The 12,559-nt window shown below is 39.5% G+C and overlaps 1 pseudogene across 1 annotated transcript in view; it reads left to right on the top strand.

Moving 5' to 3' along the window:
- The window catches only part of LOC308350961 (NXPE family member 1-like), a 73,026-nt pseudogene extending 61,039 nt beyond the window's left edge, over positions 1–11,987 (top strand). Inside the window, exons 8-9 of the transcript in view lie at positions 3,362–4,035; positions 11,513–11,987. The product of the transcript in view is annotated as an NXPE family member 1-like (transcript). The remainder of the gene's footprint in view (positions 1–3,361; positions 4,036–11,512) is intronic.
- Positions 11,988–12,559: the final 572 nt, after the last annotated feature.

Genomic DNA, 12,559 nt, shown 5'->3' on the forward strand with positions numbered 1-12,559 from the left:
AAAGTTATAGGCCATAAAATTGGGTAACCTACAAGATTTCTTTCCAGACATCCTGGAAATACACAGTCTTCCAAGATGGAATACTGATTACTTGTGATGAAATTGAGCTGGTAATCAAAAATTCTCCCAACAAGCAAAAATCCAGAACCAAGCATTTAAAAAACAGTTAACCTGGTCTTCTCAAACTACTCCAAAAAAATAGAAATGGAAGGAAAACTACCAAGTTCATTTCATGAGGCCAGCATTACCTTGATATCAAAATCAGACAAAGACACAACAAAAAATATAGGCTAATATCCCTGATGAACATAGCAGCAAAAATCCTCAACAAAATATTTGTAAACCATACTCACAAACATTAAGAGCTCCATTCACTGTATTTAAGTGAGACTTATTCCAAGAATTATTCAATACAGCAAATCATCAATGTGATATACCACATTAACAAAAATGAAAGATAAAAACCATATGATCAGGGAGCCTAGGTGGCTCAGTCAGTTAAGCGTCTAACTCTTGACTTCAGCTCAGGTCCTGATCTCAGCAGTGTGAGATCATGTGAGTCCCCACATTGGGTTCCATGCTGGGCATGGAGCCTGCTTCAGATTCTGCCCCTCCCTCATCACTTGCACTCTTAAAAAAAGCCATATGATCATACAATAGATGAGATAAAGCACTTGGCAAAATTCAACATTCGTTTGTGATAAAAACTCAAAGCAGGTTTAGAGGGAATATACTTCAACATAATAAAGGAAATACATGACAGATCTTCAGCAAATATCGCACTCCCTGTTGAAAAACTAAAGCCTTTCCTCTAAAATCAGGGACCAGACAAGGAGGTCCAGTCTCCTCTCTCTTATTTCAACATAATACTGGAAATAATAGCTGTAGCAATTGGAGAAGAACAAGAAATAACAGTTATCTAAATTGGGAAGGAAGAAGCAAAACTGCCACTATTTATAGAAACCCTAAAGATTTCAACAAACTAATATAAGTGAATTCATCAAAATTGAGGATACAAAATAAATATATAGAAATCTGCATATCTACACACTAATAACTAGCAGAAAATCTAAGAATATAATCCCACTTATAATTGCATTAAAAGAATAAAATCCTTAGGAATAATAATACTTCGGAATTTAACCAAGTGAAACACCTATACTTGAAAACTCTAAGACACTGAGGAAGTAATTGAAGAAAACACAATCATGAAAGGATAAACCATGTTAATGGTTTGGAAGAATATTGTTCAACATTGCATTCTACCGAAAGCATTCTATAGGTTCCATGCTATCCTGATCAAAATACCAATAGTTTTTTCCACAGAACTAGAACATACAATCCTAAAATCAGCATGGAACTACAAAAGTCCCCAAACTGCAAAAGCGATTTTGAGAAAGAACAAAGCTAGAGGCCGCAGAATTCCAGATTTCAAGATATACTATGAAGTTGCAATCGTCAAAACAATATGGTACTGGCACAAATACAAACACATACATCAAGGGAACAGGATAGAGACCCCAGAAATCTCTATACTTTCATGGTACATCAATCTATGAGAAAAGAGGCAAGAGTATACAGTAGGGAAAATACAGTCTCTTCAAGAAATGGTATTGGGAAAACTGGACCACTTTCTTACACCATACACAAAAATAAACTCAAAATGGATTAAAGACCTAACTGTAAGATCGAAAGCCATAAAACACCTAAAACAAAATGGGCAAAAACATCTAAGACAAAACAAGCAACATTTTATGGATAGGTCTCCTCAGGTAAGGGAAACACGGGAAAAACAAACTACTGGGACTATGTCAAGCTTGAAAGATTTTGCCCAGTAATGGAAACTAGCAACAAAATGAAAAGCAACCAGTTAAATGGAAGAAGGTATTAGCAAATGATATATCCTGCAAAGTGCAAATATTCAAAAATATATCAAGAACTCACACAATACCAAACATGATAATCCAACTAGAAATGGGCAGAGAGGGGCACCCAGGTGGCTCAGTCCATTAAGTGTCTGCCTTCAGCTCAGGTCATGACCCTAGAGTCCTGGGCATTGGGCTCCCTGCTCGGTGAGGAGTCTGCTTCTCCCTCTGACCCTCTCCCTGCTCAAGCACATGCACACATGCACGCTCAAATAAAATCTTTTAAAAGATTAAAATTTAAATATAAAAAAATGGGCAAAGAACCTAAATAGACATTTTTCAAAGAAGACATATGGATGGCCAACGGCCACAGGAAAAGATGTTCAACATCACTCAACATCAGGGAAATGCAAACCGAAACCACAACGAGCTATCACCTCACACCTATCAGAATGGCTAGTATCAAAAAGACAAGAAATAACAGCGTTGACAAAGGTGTGGAGAAAAAGGTACTCTACTGCACTGTTGGTGGGAATGTAAATGGGCTGCATCCACTATGCAAAACCAGTAGGGAGATTCCTTAAAAGTTAAAAATAGAAATACCACTCAGGGGGCGCCTGGTGGCTCAGTGGGTTCAAGCCCCGCACTGGGCTCTCTGCTCTGCAGAGAGCCTGCTTCCTCCTCTCTCTGCCTGTCTCCCTGCCTACTTGTGATCTCTCTCTGTCAAATAAAGAAATAAAATCTTAGAAAGAAAGAAAGAAAGAAATACCACTCAGTAATTTCACTTCTGGGTATTTACCTGTAGAAAATGAAAACCCTAATTCAAAAAGATATATGCACCCCTGTGTTTACTGAAGCATTATTTACATGCAGCCTAAGTGTCCACTGATTGATAAACGGATAAAGAACACATGATGCACATCAAAAGAGACTACTACTCAGTCAAGAAAAAGAAAGAAATCTTGCCATTTGCCTCAGCATGCATGGAACTAGATGGTATTATGTACGCTAAATGAAATAATCCAAACAGAGAAAGATATCATATAATTTCACTAACATGTTGAATCCAAGAAATTAGCAAATGAGCAAACTCTTTGTTGCCTTGAGGAGAGGACAAAGTAGGGATAAATGAACCTGATAAATGGGATTAAGAAGTACAATCTTCCAATTATAAATAAGTCATGGGGATGAAAAGTACCGCATAGGGAAGATGGTCAATACTGTAATAACTTCATATATTGACACATGATTACACTGATAGTGGTGAACATTTTGTAACGTAAAGAATGGGCAAATCGCTAGGTTATATACCTGACAGTAATATAATATTGTATATCAACTATAATTAAAAATAATTTTTAATTTAAAAAATGTTTACATGTCACTCAAAATTGTCAGAGTTTAAATAATAGGATGATAGGTAAATAAACAAGCAAATTCATAATCGGTAAAAGGACTTGGTTCTTTTCCTTATGTCACATACCTTATATTTTCAGTTTTGTTCTGGTCTAAACTTACCTATCTCCTTCCATCACTGGAATACCTCCATGAGGTCCTCACACCCTAAAGTATCACTGAGCCCATTAAAGCCACCAGTGGAGACTGAGCAAAGAATAAAGAGAATCATGGAGAAACGAAACCCGCTGATCCCACCCAGACTTTTCACCCACATGAATATCACCACCAGAGCCGCACACAGCACAGCCACCATCCGCCAGCCTTGAGACTCCGACTGGAGGGGAGATCAGCTAGACATCCTGCTGGGGGTGCAGGGGGGAGTAGGTGGTCTTTCCTGAGGGCCAGGATGTCATCCCCCTCTCTAAAAGCAGCACTGTAGGAAAGGTGACAGACTTCCACAGTGGCACCTACCTTGTCGGTGTCACTCTGTACTGGGAAGGCCAGGTCTCTGTCCTCGTGATCATCCACCCCCATGAAGGTGTATCTGCTCTCTGGAGGCAAGGAACCAAGGCCACGACAGGGTTATTTTCAAAGATAAATTTGTTAATGGCACCACTCATGCCTTCGCTGAATATGGCCTAACCCTAAACTCAAGGGTGTGAGACCTCAGCGCACACCCTGTAAGGCCCTGCCTCACATGACCACTCACAATTGAGAAATTCTTACCTTCCTATCAAGGAATAAAGCCTTTTTCACACATAAATACAGTTTTGTTTGTTTGTTTTGTTTTTTTTTTTAAAGGCTGCTAAGATATATTTTTTAAAATTTTATTTATTCATTTGACAGACAGAGATCACAAGTAGGCAGAGAGGCAGGCAGAGAGAGAGGAGGAAGCAGGCTCCCCGCTGAGCAGAGAGCCTGATGCGGGGCTCGATCCCAGGACCCCGGGATCATGACCTGAGCTGAAGGCAGAGGCTTTAACCCACTGAGCCACCCAGGCGCCCCCATAAATACAGTTTTAAGCACCCTGCGAAATTCCCATGGGCAGAGCTATATTGCCCGTCTCAATTAATATGGAACATGACATTCTCTGATGCCTCTTCTACTCAAGGTCTGGTCAGACATGTGGTGTGATACCCCTTTTTATGATTCCCCCTGCCAAGTTTGGCATTCTCCCCAAAACGTTTGCTAACAGAGGGCTGCCCAAAGTGGAACTCTGTATTATATGTACCTTTACTTTCCCATGAGGACCAGTATTCTGAGTCAATCATGCCTTTTACTGTAGACCTAGGTTTACAAAATATGGTCAGTGTAAAAGTATTCTGATATGTGTTTAAAATGTTACTCCAAAAAAGGACTCTCTGATAAAATTTAAAAAAAAAAAAAAACATCTGCCTTCATCCCACATATCCAATATGCAGAATCCCCCTCTTAAATATCTTTTGCATTCATCCATTTCTCTCCCTGCCTAGTGCTGCTGGGTTCAGATCATCACCACCTCATCTAGATTACTTGTCCTACCCTCCCTCCCAACAACCCTGCCCTCTCCACTGTCCACACTGCATCTTGAGTAATCTTTCCCCAAAGCTGACTTCTACTGTCCTCTCCAGTTGCTCTCAAGATCAGACACTCAGCATGTGCTGCTCAGGTTGAAGGAGTCCATATTCACCGAGCTGCGATGTAGTGATGCTTAAAAGCCCCCAGTTAACAGGCCTCCACAAACTGGGGTATGAGCATATTTTTCTCATCAACCATGGCTGCATCAATTCTATATCTTTCTTCCCTTGCTCCCCAACAGATGCTCACTTGTTGGTCTACCAGTTCTCCATTAAGCTGGAGAACTTCATTGCTTAGAATGACCTATGAGGGTCTCTTCATGAGCCATTTTGCAAAGGGTAACTGCATACCACCACAAATCCAGAACCTGTGAGCCAAGTCTGAGACGACCTATTAGTTCCAGACTCTTTTGCTCCTTTGCTAACTTTCTGCAAGTTTCAGAAGCTCAGTCCATGTCTTCTTCCTTTCCATTCTGCTCCCGTCCATTTTGATCCCATTTTCCCCAAGCTTGATGACAGAGGGGAATGCTACCTTCTTCCCTCAAGTGTTCAAAAAATACGCTAGGAGGAAGTCAAGTATGGATAGCAAACACAGAAAAATAACATGCGTTCCAGATTTCATGTAGTTATCCAAGCGTTGATCGGTAGTCCTTGACTCTTTTCTGAGATAAGTAAAAGCTCAGTTGGGTTTCTGTTCTTTCCCTTTGATCTCTAATGGGGTATCTCACCAAATCTTTTCTCACCCACTCACCATTCTTAGGCCTAAAGTCACGGTAAGGATGAAAATGTGATCCCTTCCTTTCTCTGATTTGAACCTGAAGAGTCATCAACAGCAGAGAATGAAGAACCACTTCTATTTGTTATACCTAGCACCTGGCTCCCCGTTCCTCCCCATATTCCCTTTTACATAAACACACACACAGGTTTGAAACAAAGAGTGAGTCAAAAGGAGGACAAGAGCTTTGAAGCAGGAAGAGTCCGGTAGTCCTTCATCAGCTGGAGGAAAGAAATGCAATGTATATTTATTCATGCATCAGACTAAACGTGACTTTGTGCCAGCCTCTCTGAAGATATTAGGGAGCTAGCAATGGATCAGACAAGTGCACCACCTTCCCTGATAGAGTTTACAACCATCAGAAGGCAAGTGTCTAGAAAAATGGGAGGTAAGCATAGCAAGAAACATAGATAAAGACGCAGGAACCCTGCAAAAAAGGTCTGCACACCAGGCTAAGGAGCCTTAAGTCCTTACATAAGTGACTGGGATTTTAAATAGTCATGAATGCAGTTGCATTTGCAACTAGAGTGTTCTGGCAGTTGTACTGAAGAATACCAGTGGGATAAAACTGAGACAGCATGGTTTATTAGAGGCTCACAGTACTCCAAGAAAAATGTACGTGAACTTAAAAAGTGATGCAGAAATGATGAAAGATGAGAACTTGCATATTAGATAAATATTTTTAATTGAAAACCCCGGGACACACTGATTGCATGTGGGAGTTGAAATGGCGAAACTTCCTAAACTCACGGACCTCTCCCAGTGTGATAGTAAGTTTGCTCTGTCCTGTGATGGGTGGCACTTGGCATGGGTGTTCCAAGAAACATTCTTATGCAGGGGAAATTTATCAATATGAATTCTAGTAATTATGGATTTCTTGGAGCACAATTCCTAGCAGGTGTCTGTGATGTCAATCACCTTGGATCTTAAAGAGAGAAATCAGCTCAAGGAAATTATTTCAAACTCTTTTTATAAGAGATTTTTATAGTTGTTTATCCAAAAGGGGAAAGTATTAGTATTCTACATTCATATTTAAACATGGTAGTGCACCTCCTAGGGTCAGTAATTTGTCTGGGGCACTGTGCAAATGTCTTTGATGGTTACCCTCAGCTTCAGAGTAGGAACATTTTGGTTTGGTTATCCTAATTCTCTGTTGGCATAACTTCCTAACCTTTAGTTTATGCACTTAGCAATTTGATATGGAGTTTCCATTTTATTAAAATGTGTTTTAGTGGCAAACGCAAAGCCACGTTACTTATAAAAGAATAATGTTTTTACTTGGCTTTAAAATAACTTTCTATAAAGCCTGAGTTTACCAATAACCTTCATTTTGAGATTTATTTCAACTAATGATTTATTGCCTAATATTTATTCATGTGTTCTGCAAATGTTTATTAAGGTTCTAATAGATATGAGGAATTATGGGCAAATGGAGAAAAATAAATGTTCAGCAAGCCTGCAATCCGAAAAGACATTCAAACTACCAATTCTATGAAGAAAGTAAAAAGGCAAGGGCTTATGTTAGAGTTGATATTTGACTTAGCCCTGAGGATATCTGTAGACAGAGAATGAGGTGAAAGAGAAAACTCATAAAGATCATGAGTAGGGTTGCCAGGTTTAGCAAATAGTCATCTAGGGTCCAAGTTAAATTTGAGTAATTTCTAGTTGTTTATGCACATTACTTGAGATAAAGGGTAACTACTGCATGTAAAATACACTAAGTTATTCCTTATTAGAAATAATTCAAATTTAATTTGGTATCCTGTATTATTTATCTGATAACTCTACGCATAAGCAAAATCACCATGAAGTTTGTTCAGTAAGCCAGTGGAGTCAGAGTATTCAGTGGACCATAGCAAAGGAAGAGGCTAGAAAGAAAGGAAGAGACTAAATCACAGAAGTTCTCAAGTAGCATGCCGAGAATTTTAGGGTTCATTCAGTAAGCTTTTGAAAGCTCCAGAAATCTACTAAGGAAGGAGTGATATGATCCACTTTGTGCTCTGAAAAGCTATTTCACAAATTTAACAAAATGTGCATGATCTAGGGGCACCTGGGTGGCTCAGTCTTTTAAGCATCTGCCTTCAGCTCAGGTCATGACCTTGATGTCCTGGGATCAAGCCCTGCATTGGACTCCCTGCTCAGCGGGGACCCTGCTTCTCCCTCTGCCCCTCCACCCTCTTTGTGCCCTCGCTCCCTCTCACTGTATCTCAAATAAATAAATAAAATATTTTTTTTAAAAATTGTAAAATGTGCGTGATCTACAGAAAAATGTTTAATGTTACTAAGTGATATAAAGTAAGGGGCTTTTCTTCTATTTATATAAATGTTGGATGAGGTGACTTGATGTTGAAAAAGTGTCAAAGTGGTTTAAAACAATAAAAATATATCATCTTGCAGTTCTGTAGTTCAGTAGTCAAACACGTGTCTCACTGAGGTTAAAAAAAAAAAAAAAGTTATAATAGGGCAGCATTCTTTTCTGGAGGCTCTAGGGCAGACTCTGCTTCCTTGCCTTTTCCAGCTTCTAGAGGAGCCCTTGTTCTTCACAGCCCTCTTCCTCCATTTTACAAAACTACAACAATGGGTCAATTCCCCACCTCACATCCTTCTGACTCACTCCTCTGCCTCCCTCTCCCACTTTTGAGCATAAGCGAGATTTAGATTGGTCCTACCTGGATCATCCAGGAGAATCTCCCATCTTGAAATCCATACCCATAATCATATCTGGAAAGTCCCTTTTGCCAGAGAAGGTAACATATTCACAGGTCCCAGGGATCAGGATGCAGATATCTTTGGGGGGACATTAGTCCCTCTACCATAATCTTTAATCTGTAAATATAAAGGAATCTTAATATTATTATCAACATACTATTATGTAAATGTTAACACTAATCATAAGAAAATTTGTTATATCTGATATAGTCTTTCAGAGCACTTAGCTTGACACGTGGCAAAATGTATACCCTGACACATAAATACCGTACAAGATATGGTTTACAATAATAAGCTTAAAGGCTGTCTTCTCACCAAGTGCGCCAGCACATTAGGAGGATAGGCATATGGATGTTACAACCCCAGAGTAACGATATTCAGTCATCCAGGGTGCAATGCTACCAAACCTCACAGAAACCCAACCATGTCACACTGGAATTTTAATAAAATTATAGGATTACGGAATCTCTCTTTAGCAAACCAAATCACTAGGACTTAGCTATTGCAGGATTACCTGAAAGAACTCTTATTTCAGAATTTTCCAATTCTTCCACCATCCCTATGTTTCCACTCTGTCCACAGGTCACAAACCCAGGACACCCATGCTTATGACTATTCTGTGGATCTAGACAAACCGGGACTGCAAGGTCGATGGGGGGCTAAGTATGGACAGTAAAGCAGAGACTGGGTATGGTCTCCTACTATCCATTCTCCCTTCTTTGGTAGGAAAACACCATTGGTAACAAGACACCATTATTTTAGTTGGGCCCATGGTCACCCAACTAAAGGCTATAGTCTTCCTTACAGGTAGTGGTGACCACACCAACATTTTGCCCAGGATTATGGAAGTGCTATGGAAAACATTTGGGTTATGCCTTAAGAGTAAAACAACTTACCCTCCCCCTCCTACTGGTTAAACTCTAGATATAATGCTGAGAGATGAAAGAGCCATGTCAGACCATGAGATTGATGTTATATGTTAAGAATAGCACCATGGGATGCCTGGGTGGCTCAGTCAGTTAGGCGTCTGCCTTCAGATTGGGTCATGGTCCTGGGATCGAGCCCCATGTCAGATTCCCTGCTCAGTGGGGCATCCTGCTTTTCCCTCTCCTTCTGCCTCTCCCCCGACCCCACCTCCCCACTTGTGCATACTCTCTATCTCAAATAAATAAATAAAATCAAAAAAAAAAAAAAAAAGGGAATAGCGCCTTCATTGTGATGATGGTGTCATGGGTATAAGCATATGTTCAAATTCACCCAACTGCACACACTGAATACACAGAGTTATTTGTATGTCAGTTATACCTCAGTAAAGCTGCAAGAAACTAATAAAGTTAAGATTATCATACCTTGTGTGGTTCAGTGGGTTAAAGCCTCTGCCTTTGGCTCAGCTCATGATCTCAGGGTCCTGGTATCGAGCCCCGCATCGGGCTCTCTGCTCGGCAGGGAGCCTGCTTCCCCCTCTCTCTTTGCCTGCCTCTCTGCCTACTTGTGATCTCCTCCTCTGTCAAATAAAAAAATAAAATCTTAAAAAAAAAAAAAAAAGATTATCATTTCTCCAAAAAAAGAGTGGCAGAAGGAACTGCAGCCCTTGAAACCATGGAACATCATACTGGCCCTGGCCTGCTCACTTTAGGACTGTTAGGTGAGGGATAAATTTATATTTTTAAGTCATTATTGTTTGCTTCCTAATACAGAATATGATATCAGTACAGAAATGCTACGTAACAAACCTAAAATATAAGCATTAACTGAGTGGGGACGGGGTGGGGGGCATAATGAGGGAAAAGGAAACATGACAGGTGAGAAATCGGATGATTTTCATCATGCCGTAGCAAAACTTCTGGTGCACTGCTACTTGCAATGCACTGGAAAGCAGACATGTGCCAACAGAGCCTGTAATTCTAATGGAACTTGCTGGAAAATCTCAGGATATTAGTTTTATATTGTCTGCTGCCTGTTACTTTTTGCGAGATCCTATTTTTAAAGTATCAATTCAAACTAGGTATTTTACTGTTTGGATTTTTCGAAATGTGGATGTTTTATATTTTTAAGCTAGTTTTTAATGAAAAACTGTATTAAAAATTCATAGAAAAAATAAGACTACTGCTTCATTAGTGGAACATCGGTAAGTAGTTTGGTGCAAGGACACCAACTTTTAGACCACTAATATTCAGGTTAGTGACAAAGGCCTAAGTGTGACAGAAAATGAACAAGAAGGAATCAAGATGACTCAAAAATCTCTCAAATGAAGGAGTAGAAGTGGCCAAAACAAAGCTGGTGATCAATAAATAGTAAGAGAAGGGAAGGAATTAGGAAACAGGAGTTTGAGGAAGAGAGAAAGAAATCAACAAAGGGAAGGACAAAGAAGGAAGGTTACGTATTTAATTCATACCAATAAGATCACTTACCACAAGTGTTTCCATTACTAGAGAATGAAAAAAAATAAAAGACAAGTACCAAATCAGAGGGAAGATTCCCGTCCCTGGTAGTTCTACTTCAGAAGGAAGGTGGATGACAACATTTTGTAACCAGAGTCAGTCACATACAATTGAGATAAGTGACAGTTTGAAGGGAAAATTCATTTACCTCCTGGGAGACTCGACACTTTACCGGTGGATTGGACACTTACCCTAACTTGTAAAAAGTATGTAATTATTTTACATTCCTCAGAAATTCAGGCTATTAAAATACTTTTAGTGAGATCTCTATTCTCTCATTTCAGTTATTTTATTTTCAACTTTAGATTTCTAGATTTGAGCCTTTTAATTTAAAATGTGTTTTATTCCTTCACAAGAAATGTTGTTTTTCTTTATAAGTTCCAATGAAAACCTTACACTTTGATATTTCGTACAAATGAACAGAGAGCCTACCCTCGAGTACAGGATCTTCCAGTCAAACATAATCTAGATGGATAAGTATTGTGATAGAATATTCTAGTAATCATTTCCTTTCAGTTCAACATTTTATTTTTTTATTAGCACTAAACTTTTTTGATCTTCATGGAACTGGAAGTTTTTTGAGATTTTATTTATTTACTTATTTGAGAGAGAGAGAGAGCATGAGTGTGGGGGGTAAGCAAAGGGAGAAGCAGACTCCCCACTGAGCACAGAGCCTGATCCCAGGACCCTGAGATCATAACCTGAACCGAAGGCAGACACTTAACTGACTGAGCCACCCAGGCGCCCCATGCAACTGAAATTTTTAAGAAACATTTGCTTTTGGATGCAGACAGACATACTTAGATTGGGTGGAAAAAACACAGCTACTCTTTTGTCACTCTTCCAGCTCTACTCTGTGGTAGATAAGGGTTCTACCCCTCAGGAAGCTGTCTGGATATCAGGTGACAAAAACTCAGCCATTGTCATCACCATCACACTTGGCCAGCACTTCAGGCCCTTCCTCATTGACGTTTTCATTCACAAGGTCATCAGAGCCTAAAAAGCTTCTCAAGAACTGTTCCCAAGAAGCCCAGTTTCTTACTAAAGTGATCTTTAAGACAGAAAACATCAGGACGACAGAAAGGTTTGGAAACTTCGTGGTTATATACAATATCTTACCATCAGCACATTGTCAAAGATCTCCGTGTGTGTTGCTGATGCCAGTGACAAGACCATTGCATATGGCACGAACAGTGTCCACCTACATGATCATGGAATTGGAAATCAGATTAACATTTGCTGAAGCATAAATACACGAAATCCCTAGAAACCAATCTCTGCAAATAATTCTACATGTATTGTTAGAGAAATTTCATTTTAGGGACAAAGACAATCAAAAGAATCCGTCTAGGCAGGAAGGACATTTAAGAACAAAGACAAATGACACTGGATGCAAAGCCTGGAGAATCAGACATGAAGATTGACTACACGGTCCCTGGAGCCTGTCTACACATGATAATAAATGTTCATATTCCTTAAACAAGTTTGGGTCATAATTTCTGTTACTTGTGGCCAAAAGCATCCTACTTGATACTTTGATAGGGTAAATGAGAATAAACATGTGATCCTCATGATACGTCCTCTAACATTTTCTGTAAAGGGCTACATAGTGAATGTTTTGCGCCTTGCAGGCCATTCATCTCTGTTACAACTGCTCTGCCACTGTGGGGTGAAAGCAGCACTAGCCCACATGTAAATGAGTTAGTATGGCTACATGCCAATGAAACTGTACAACAGTGAAATTCAGACTTTGTATAAGTTATTCTTCTTTTGATTTTCTCCCAGCTTTTTTAAAAATACAAAAACTATTCTTAG

The sequence above is a fragment of the Martes martes genome (genome assembly GCF_963455335.1).
Source record: "Martes martes genome assembly, chromosome: 10".
NCBI lineage: Eukaryota > Metazoa > Chordata > Mammalia > Carnivora > Mustelidae > Martes > Martes martes.